This window comes from Callospermophilus lateralis, chromosome 4 (genome assembly GCF_048772815.1).
Source record: "Callospermophilus lateralis isolate mCalLat2 chromosome 4, mCalLat2.hap1, whole genome shotgun sequence".
In the NCBI taxonomy this organism is placed as follows: domain Eukaryota; kingdom Metazoa; phylum Chordata; class Mammalia; order Rodentia; family Sciuridae; genus Callospermophilus; species Callospermophilus lateralis.
In genome coordinates this window covers 74800055-74810161 of record NC_135308.1, presented here as the reverse complement: position 1 = coordinate 74810161, position 10107 = coordinate 74800055, and the positions used below count along the sequence as shown (strand labels likewise).

At 33.4% G+C, this 10107-nt stretch overlaps 1 pseudogene; it reads right to left on the bottom strand.

Annotated features, from left to right (window-relative positions):
• Positions 1–937: 937 nt before the first annotated feature.
• On the bottom strand, positions 938–2360 carry LOC143396667 (cardiolipin synthase (CMP-forming) pseudogene; annotated as a pseudogene).
• Between the last annotated feature and the right edge of the window lie 7747 nt (positions 2361–10107).

Here is a 10107-nt window from a genome sequence, read left to right as displayed (position 1 = left end):
GCATGACACATCCTTTACAATGACTACAACTACAGCCTTGTGAGGAGAATATGGATATCATGGAGAAGCTTAGAGGTGGATGTTCTCTGTAAATGGATCCTGAAAGAAAGAGATGCCATTGTTTAATTGGAGGCCTGCTTCCAACTAACTACTAATCAGAGAGTTTGTACTAGAACTCAAATGATCTTTCTTGATGGGATTCCTATAATGGGGATTGTCTTTTTGAGGATTCCCCAGTGGCCTTATAAGACTTCATCAGATTTGTGTGGCAATTTCTGCCATCCTATCATCTCTCTCACACATTTTATCCTCCATCATACTCTGAAGGCTGTCTTCTGTCTATGCCTATATCCTGGCCTTTTATCCAATTTAGCAGTCTCCAATGGTGTCATTTCATCCTACATTCTCTTGTTACAGTGAACACAGCTGAAGTATAAACTCACATATCTGACAGAGTCATAGAACTCAAAAGATATTTAAACTCTTTATCATGCCATCTTTTTTTTTTGAAGGTACAGTTTTATTTTTTTTTCCAGCTTTTATTCCTTTAACATCTTAACAAAAAAAGATTTCCCAAAGTTTAAAAAATCTTTGAAAAATATACAGTTTCATGTTATTTACACAATATATGAGTACAGGTTCCAATATCATACAAATATTGTAATGTTAGAAACACAGTTGGAAGGCATGATGTAACTCACTGCTTTTAGATGAAAGACTAAGGGACAAGTTCTCATATTTCAACTATCTTTGTTACTTGTTATCCTGATATATGAACTATTAGGCACCTGAGAGGCTGGAAGACTACTGAACATGAGATGAGCTTCAATACCTTCTATTTTGTTTGATCTTATTTATTTTTAAAACTTTCCACACTTATCTCTTTGCAACTTTGCTTCATTCACAGCTAACTTTATTCTCACTACCCTAAATGACCAAATAATAACCACATGAACTGTTAATGTATACATGAATCTAAAAATCAAACATAAAAATGAATAGCCAAGTTATATAAGATATATATTTAATCCCAGGCAAGTCCCTATGGCTTCATGAGCAACTTAGATTCTAGAGACAGGTGTCAACACTTCAGTTTCCATGCTCTGAACTATATTTTTAAAAAACATAAAAAAGGACTGACAATAATTGGAATAATTCATCTCTTTATATTCAAGAAACCTAAGATTAAAAATTCTAAATTATAGTTTTATTTATACTTAAAAATACATTGGAAATTCTGCATATGCCCATGATCAAGCTTATTTTCAATGCACATTACTTCAATTTTAATGACATGGTTTGTTCTGACAAGTCCTTTTACAAGCTGAACACCAAAATAGGGAAACTCCTGTAGATTTTCGCTGGCATTGCCACCGGTGATGTGTATTGCTTCCTTGCTAATGGTGATGGGTGGCTCTCATCTGCCTTTTATCACCTGAACAGTTTTCCGACCGTAATGATAATAACTGTAAGCTGATGCAGCTGTGGTGAAAGCTGTAAAATACCAAAGCATCTGAAGGTAAATGCTATCACCATAATTGAAAACTGGAGCTGCCAAAGAAGCTGCCACCAAGATTAACTGAACTGCTGTGTTTACCTTGCTGATGAACGTTGGTTTTAATCTAGCAGTAGCATAACAAGGATTGAAATACTTAGCTAGTGTTCGCGGTGTTGGAAGAGTTCGATATCTGACATAAAAAACAGCAGCAATCAACATAACATCTCTTGAAATTATCATATAAGTAAGTGGAACTGGAATAAGATCTGCATAGGTCAAGCTAACATATAAGATACTGATAAGTATTTTATCAGCAAGTGGATCAAGAGCACTTCCCAAAGCTGATTTTTGATTGGCCCAGTTTCGAGCAATAAATCCATCCAACAAATCGGTTAGCCCAGCTAAAGCAAAAACTCCTAGTGCAACATTACAATCTTCTTCAATAATCAAATATCCCAAAATTGGGGCCAAGCCAATTCTTGTCATTGACAACATATTTGGGATTGTCCATGGATTTTCATACGGACTGGGGGCGCTCGCCGGGACCCACCCGCTGCCAGGGGCCTCCGCGGCGGCGTCCCCTCCTGCCGCAGGCCCGGGGGCCGCTTTGCCCGCGCCTGAGCAGTGGTTCCGTGGGCCGGCTCTGGGCAGCCGCAGGGCAAGCGCGGCCGGGCGCAGCGACCAGCGCTCGGCCTGGCAGCTCAGGCAGCAGGGCACGAGCGGCAGCAAGGCCCCGCGGGAGCGCCCCTTACCCGACCGCACCCCTAGCACCCAGGCGGCCGCACGCAGGGCCCGCCACGAGCCGCGCGCCAAGCGTGAGGCCAGCATGGCCCTGCGGCCGTGCCGCGAGGGCCGGAGCGGCGAAAGCTCAGCAGCTCGAGTCACCGGCGAGCCGCTTCTCCATAGAAACCCCGAAGCGCCGGGGAAACACGGCCGCTGGTGCCTCCATACTAGTTTCAAATCCCAGCACGCTCCCTCAAGCCATCTTTTATAGCAAGATTAGGGCCATGATTGGAAAATCTTATGATGTTGAAACATAAATAACTGAATGAATGACTTAAAAACTTTAGTTTTGCAGATTTATGTAACTCACTGAAAATTTCAGAATTGATCTTGAGTAATAGCTAAAACTTCATTTGCTCAAGGAACATGTTGCAGAGGCTTTTCTTTTAAAAGGCACCATAAAATCTTAAAAGAAATTATTCATTTTTCACCTTGTTTGGCAGGGTGGTAACAAGTCATAAATTAGCAGTGTAATCTGGATTGGGTCATGCTGGACCTGACAAACAGCAAGATATTGTACCTCAAGGGACTTCAACAATTAGAAAGTATGTTTCAGTAGGAGCACTGGAGCAACCTGAGATTGGAACTGGGTAATTTATCAATATGTGGTAATATAAGAATAGGTAAGTAGCTAAATAGCAAAGGACTTATATGTTTATATGTTCTAAAGTCAGTGTCTCTTCTGTTAATTTATTGTTGAATTTCTGCAAATGAAAACTTTTTCAATTAAAGTAAGATTTGCCCACATCCAAGGGGAAAAAAAGAATATATACGTAAGAATTAATTGAATAAATGTCCTTTCTGTAGATAAGGGGATATTGTCAAGGTTGCCAGATAATAGGGCAAACTCATTATTTACATGGCTTTTAAAAGCTAAAAGAACATTATGACCCACTATGAGTTAAATAAAAATGTCTAAATTTCATTGAAAGGAGGAATAGATATTTGGATGGAAGTGGCTATGCTGGAATTAATAGAGAATTTTAGGGCAGATTTTATGTTCTACAAGACAGTTGGAAGAAAATAACTTCGCCTAAGTAATCAAGAAAAGTTGATAAAAGGAGCACCAGTATTCAAAGAATTCAATGTTGATGTTGACTCTACTTTGAGGGTAGATGCACCTACAGGAGAGAAGCTGTGGTCACAGAGATGGATTTGTTATAGTCATGGGGATAGGAGCATCTGCAGCAATAAGGTTAGAAGGTGGTACTTACATGCTGGAAGTCAAAGGAATAAAATTATTTTGATGTTTAGCCAGGAGAAAAGAGAAGTCAAGAAGTTCTGACATGAAGGGAGTTTTAAAATGGTTAAAAATCTATAACAATATTAGAGATAGAGTGTATGCATGGCATAAGAGTAATTTGATTAATTAATAACTATAATCTAGAGGGCAAGAATGAAGGAGCAGGTGGCATTGCAGTAAAATCAAAAAGTTTTGCTTAGTTCCTGCACCTGGGACAATTTAGAAATCTGGTACTCACTGGAATCTTGGAACATTTTAACATTTATTGTAATGGTCCTCCAAGTGGGTATCTTAATGACTCATAATTATTTGCTTGCATAATTCAACTCTAAAGAAAGAGTAATAGGAGACATTTTCAAGTATATGGGTTTGACATTGGTATTTGAAGATATTAAAAGTTTAGGTATGTCCAGGAAGATAATCAAAAACATACATGGAATAATATTCTGTAGTAAAACAGCAAATGAATAGGAAACTATATCTACAAAAAGAAACAGTGATCCATTATAAAAGATAGACATCATGACTAGAATGTTTATTTGAAAATATCCTGTATTGTGTAATAAATTGAATAAATATTTATAAGTTATTCAAATCCAATATCAGACTGAGATTGAATTGAGAAAGAAGTAAAGGAAGAAACTTGAAACAAATCAATACCATACTAAGGTAATTGGTGTATTAGAACCAACAGGGGACACAACACATAACTAAACACAAAATATATGACTTAGCAGGAAAATATCATGCAATAAGAGAGGCAAGAGAAACATCAAAAATATTAAAAGGAAAAACAGTTAAAAACAGAGACAATACAAATGTAATATATGAATCTAGCATCACATCACATGGTAGGAAGAATTCCATAAGAATGGAAAGTTATACTCCAGGTATGTATAACATGTCGAAATACACAGTACTGTCATGTATATCTAAAAAGAGCAATTAAAAAAGGAATTAAAAGTCTGTTGAAGGAACAATATTAAATGTAAGCTAATGTAATTTTCCTGTTAGAAATTAACCAGGTACATAAAGTTCCAAGGAAACTTGATAGTGATTAATTAAGACCAAATTGATAATTATGATGATATTCCTATGTAAGAAAGCAGAACTAATTCTGTGAACATTTAGGGTTTAAAAAATATCAACTTTCATACATGATGAAAAAATATATTTTACTTCAAACTACCACACATCAAGTTTCATTAAAAATTAACATAAATCTAGATTTCTTTCAATGAACACATTTAAACTCTTTTTATTGAAACAAAAACTGTTTTCAATCAGAAAAATTAAAAAAATAAACTCATATTTGGAAGCATTATCATAAAAGTAAAGGGCAGTATAGTGAAAGTGACCATAATAAATACAATCTAGAAGCAACTTCTAATATAAAACAAAACAAAACAAAACTGTTACGTGAATCCAAGCACAGAAGTCAGAAGAAAGTGTGGTATTTTGTAAAACTCTATATCTGGAGCCCATAACCTTCAAGAACAAGTGGAAAATAAAGGTATTTCCAGCAAAACAAAACTTGAGAGTGTTTACCACCAGTAGATACCACCAAAGACAATTCTGGAGCACATATTTCAGGCATGAGGAAAATAATTTTAAATAGAAGGGCTGGTAAGCAAAATAAATTTGCAGAAAAAAATGAGCCTTAAGATGAATCAGGATATCTAGAGATTTAATTACCATACTGAGATTACTTATGTTGGGGTTCATACTTCTATGTTTTTCTTTTCTTTTGTTATATTTTGAGCTATATTAAAGCATATATGAGTGCTGATTGGTGGGCTAGAGTACTGAGGAAGTGGTTGAGGATGTAGGCAAGAGGACAAGGAAAAAGGTGATGGAATAAGAGATTATGAGCTAAGAATGTCAGAACATCTGTAATCTGGAAAACAAATAGAGGTAGCAGCTTTTAGAAGTGGAATGATTTTTTTTTAATTTAAAAGTGATAAGATGAGCAGGTAAAGAACTGGTCACTTTTTTTCTTTCCTTCTTTTCTTGTATTTATCATTTTCTCCCAAAATGTGATACATAACCAGAATTCCAGAATAAGAGAAAGATGGAACATGTGGTTTGAGGGAAGTACAAAAGGTGTATAACGGGGGGGAGAAGATTGACAGGTAGGTTGCCAAACAGAATTGACAATCCTTCTAGGTCTGTTTTTCCATCTATGACTATTGCTTTTTTGTCCATTTTCTTTTGAGTTTTTGTATCTGCTTTTCCTTAAATTACTAGCAGTTACAAATAATTGCATTATAATTCTTTCTAAATATGTATCTCCTATCCAGAGTTCTTTTGTGATTTTATACTCAGTTTCATATTACTATTTTTCCTTCCTTGAAAGCTCTTAGAAGGGTTAGCAAATTAGTACAAGAAAAGCCAAATTCCTCCCCATAGCATGTCCTCAGATGCAGCTAATATTGTTTTTCCTTCTCATCATCATATTCAGGCTGTGTCTTTTACATTTCTACTTCCTTCTTTTCATTAGTAACTACTTATACAAAAAGTTTTTGTCTCAAACATACCCCTATATTTATAATTTTTAATAAAATTCCATATTTTATTATCCATGCTAGAATGGAATATCATAACACAAACACTGAAATGCAAACAACCTCACCAGCCATTGCTATGGCTTACATAGCAATCAAAATAGGTTATAGTGAAGAAAGATTAGTAGGCTAAATTAATAAGCCCACATTCTATAATTAAAGAAATAGGCATTAATTTTTTTGTAAATAAATTATAAAATGTTGATTAAATTTTGACAATTGCTAGTTTCTGAAGAAAACATACAACTGGGAAGTTTGCTTGACTAGTCTGTAAAACACTGTGTGGAGCATGTTCTTATCCTAGTTGGTTTAGACAGTGTTTGGCATCTCTTCTTGTTTGCTCTGCTATGTTTAAGGGCCCAGTGCTTAACTCTCAGTGTCTGGGACAGTTTCTGCTTCCTTTCAACATGTTCAAAGACTCTGTCTTTTGTTGGGTTTTGTATTCCCAGTCTAAACTACCTTTATGTGGATTGATATTCTTTTTGCTTGTTTATATTATTTATCATTGCTGTGGACTCAGAATGCCTTGGGAAGATATAGGACAGAATATTTATTTAAAAATCTCCAAGAAATAAGAGTCAGTGTCAGCTTTGAGGTGTACTGTAGACATTTCTCTAATTTCCTCCAAACCAGAATCATTTTATACAGCAAAGTTTGGTAGCCTTTTGCACCAGAAGTTCTGGTATTGATGCTAATTATCTTAAGCTTAATATCACGCTTTATTACAGCTTGTTCATCTCTGAAATATTCAAAGCACAGTGGCCAGTGTTGTGTAATTCTTTGCATCAGGAATTATCTACTAAATAAAGATAAGATATTTTGCTTACTTGAGTGTAATAATTTGATATTGCTGTGAGTGGAAGATTAAAAGACAAAATTGGAAGCTATGTTTTATTGATAATCATTTCACTCTTTGTTGCTTAAGTATTATTTTTGTACTTCCTGAGTAAGAAAGGAAATAAGCACCTAGAGGAGTAATAAACCTTTCTATAAATGCTTATCCCACATGGCAAAAACTTTTCTCAGCACAAGTTCATTCATAGAATATCATATAAGTAAAAAAATGAATAAATTAATAAGTAATCTTCAGAATAAAATGTTTTTCTGGTTTTGTGCTTGAAACATCCATTTTCAGTAATGACTACACTCTAAAAGAAAGTCTGCCCTGTGAAGGAAGCAAACACTACAATGAAGACAATCACGATTTTTAAATGTCAGTTTTGTTCTTATATAATGATACTTTCACTGAATAAAGTCCTTGATAGAGCTGTGATATGTAAACAATATATTTTTTTAATTCTTGAGGGAAAAAGCCTACCAGGTAGGTAGAACATTTCTTTTTGGAATAAAAGTATCTCTTAAGCAACTAATTTTTCTCTAGAAACATTTTTCTTTATAATATTGTTAAGAGTCTCCAAAGTTTCATACAAATATTTTAAGATTATTTTGAAAAATAAGTTCAAACTTTTTATTATCCTATATTGGAAACATTGCATTATAATATAGACTCTAAAATCTTGGGGCAGGGGATGTGGCTCAAGCTGTAGCGTGCTCACCTGGCATGTGCGGGTCACTGGGTTCAATCCTCAGCACCACATAAAAATAAAATAAAGATGTTGTGTCTACCGAAAACCTAAAAAATAAATATTAAAAAAAATCTTTTTGCACCTCTAACATTTTAATATATGTATGTATATAGTGAGAGATATACTCATGTACACACATATCCATGTGTATAATTATGTATAAACATATTTTAAAACCCATTGGGCTTGACATAGAATATAAGAATGCAATGTGCTAATCCTTGGAATTAAACATTAGAATCAACTTTAATACAAAACAATAAAGTGTTCAACTAGATCATAGTCTTACCTGAAATAAATTACTCATTTTGTATTTTGTAGTTTTACTGTAATGAAATCATCCAAATGGCTTTATAAACAATGACAGAATATTCTTATTTGTTTAGAAATAAAATGTATGGTTCATGGACTTGTATAAACCATTTAGGACAGATAATTTAGCTTCATTTATGTTGGAAGTTATGAGCTGTAATAGGATGTGTCGAGAGAAGAAATAAAACTACAACAAATGGCATATTTATTTCACCTTCCCAAATCAAGTGACGAAAATGTCTCCTGAAAGCAATGACACTGTTAAAACAATTTTGCAAGCTCTCTTAGGAAATTATAATTACATTTGGTTGGTAAGAGCCTAGATTTTCATGAGGTATTCCAAATATATTTTTTAAACCTTGAAGAAAAACAGAAATACATTTTGGCAAAAGTTTATATTATTTATCAAAACATTTTCTTGAAAATTGTCTTTTCAATTTTATTTTAAATAATTTGGAATTCTCCTTACTGTTAATTATTCAGGATCAATAAAATTGTTATGATAGGTTAAAATACTAATGGTAATGTTAAAATAATTGCACCTTTTTATGCTACATTACACATAGGTTTGAATTTGATTTCCGAAGTTGTAGTGTTTGCTTTTTAAATATGTTGCTGCTATATGGTTTTTAATAAAGTACATAAAATCATATACTTAATTTCAGTAAACTACCTACATGTAAGGCAATTTTAGTTTGAGGTGAATTTTTAAAATAATTTAATTATGGAATGAAGTATTGTCCATCAAAAACAACTCCAAACATTTTGTTCTGTTGTCGATTGCACCAGCCAAATACAAAAATTGGATTAGTGCTGAAAATAAAGCAGATGTCCATCCTCCTTTTGTTACTTTTTAAATTGTCTAACTACATATCTGGAGAAATAAATGTCACTGGACAACATATAGAAATCAGGATGCATTACAGAGTATTTAAGAAAAAACATTGTTACCAAGTAGTAAGACTGACTAAATGTAACATGGTTGAATCTCTAGTTATTAACTGGTCAGATATGAGCCCAAAGAATGTTTAAAATAATTCATTCCCTGGACATGAACGATTTTAATGTTATTTTTAAAATGAAACATTTTAGGTGAAACAAGGAAAGAATACTGGTAGAAAAAAAAATTATAATAATAAACTAGCTTCAATTGAAAAATATCCTTTATAAACAGAAGAATCTGGCTAAGTAAAAATAAAATAAAATGTTTAAACATACTGTTAAAATACTTGCATATTAATGTATTATTGCACCTAATGTAATTGTCATTGACTTGAAATTTGAATATATGAACTGATGCTTTAATTTGGGGCAATATAAGAAAAAGTGAATTTTAATTTAGTGTTGATATAAACCCATCAAAATGGTAAATAATGTTCAGAAAAATATACAGATCAAGTCAGACATATACTTATTTTATTCTGGTGTTTTCCTGTAGCCTCTGACCCTTCCTCTAGTAAAGAATCTCCCCCACCAAATGGACATCATAACCAATGTACTCTTCCCTTTCGATCACAGTGATAGAGCCAACATATTCTAAGCTAAATCAAACTAGAATTTGCTCTGCAAGATTGGTAATTTTCAGGGAAGAGGATCCCTACATTTTGGAGTTGATATTTAAAACAAATAATGTGAAGTTTCCTTACCAATAGCCATGCGGCTTGCTGCATTAAATTAGTTTAATATGAGCAATAGAGAGAGGAGTCCTAGAAAATATTGTTTGAATACCTGCATACACGTATTTATATAGTTAATTTTGTTTTAGAGTTTTCAGAATAAATTTCCAACTCTTGCTTAAACTAAAGTTGACTCGTTCCTACTTTTACCCATATTAAATCAATAATGACATTTTTATTATTTTTATTTGTGGATTATAGTTATACATAATAGTGGGATTTATTATATTTGGGTATGCACATAATTTGATCAATCTCATTCTCTAGTATCTTCTTTTTATAATCTACACAGCATATTTTCTTTCTCAACAACAATGAGTTTTTTCTCCCTCTGACTTCTTTTTTTTAACTATCCCTTTTATTTGATGCATACAGTCAGTTTTATTTTCCAATTACTATTTCAAAATATTATCAGTGAAATTTAAAGAACCCATTAACATTTTAC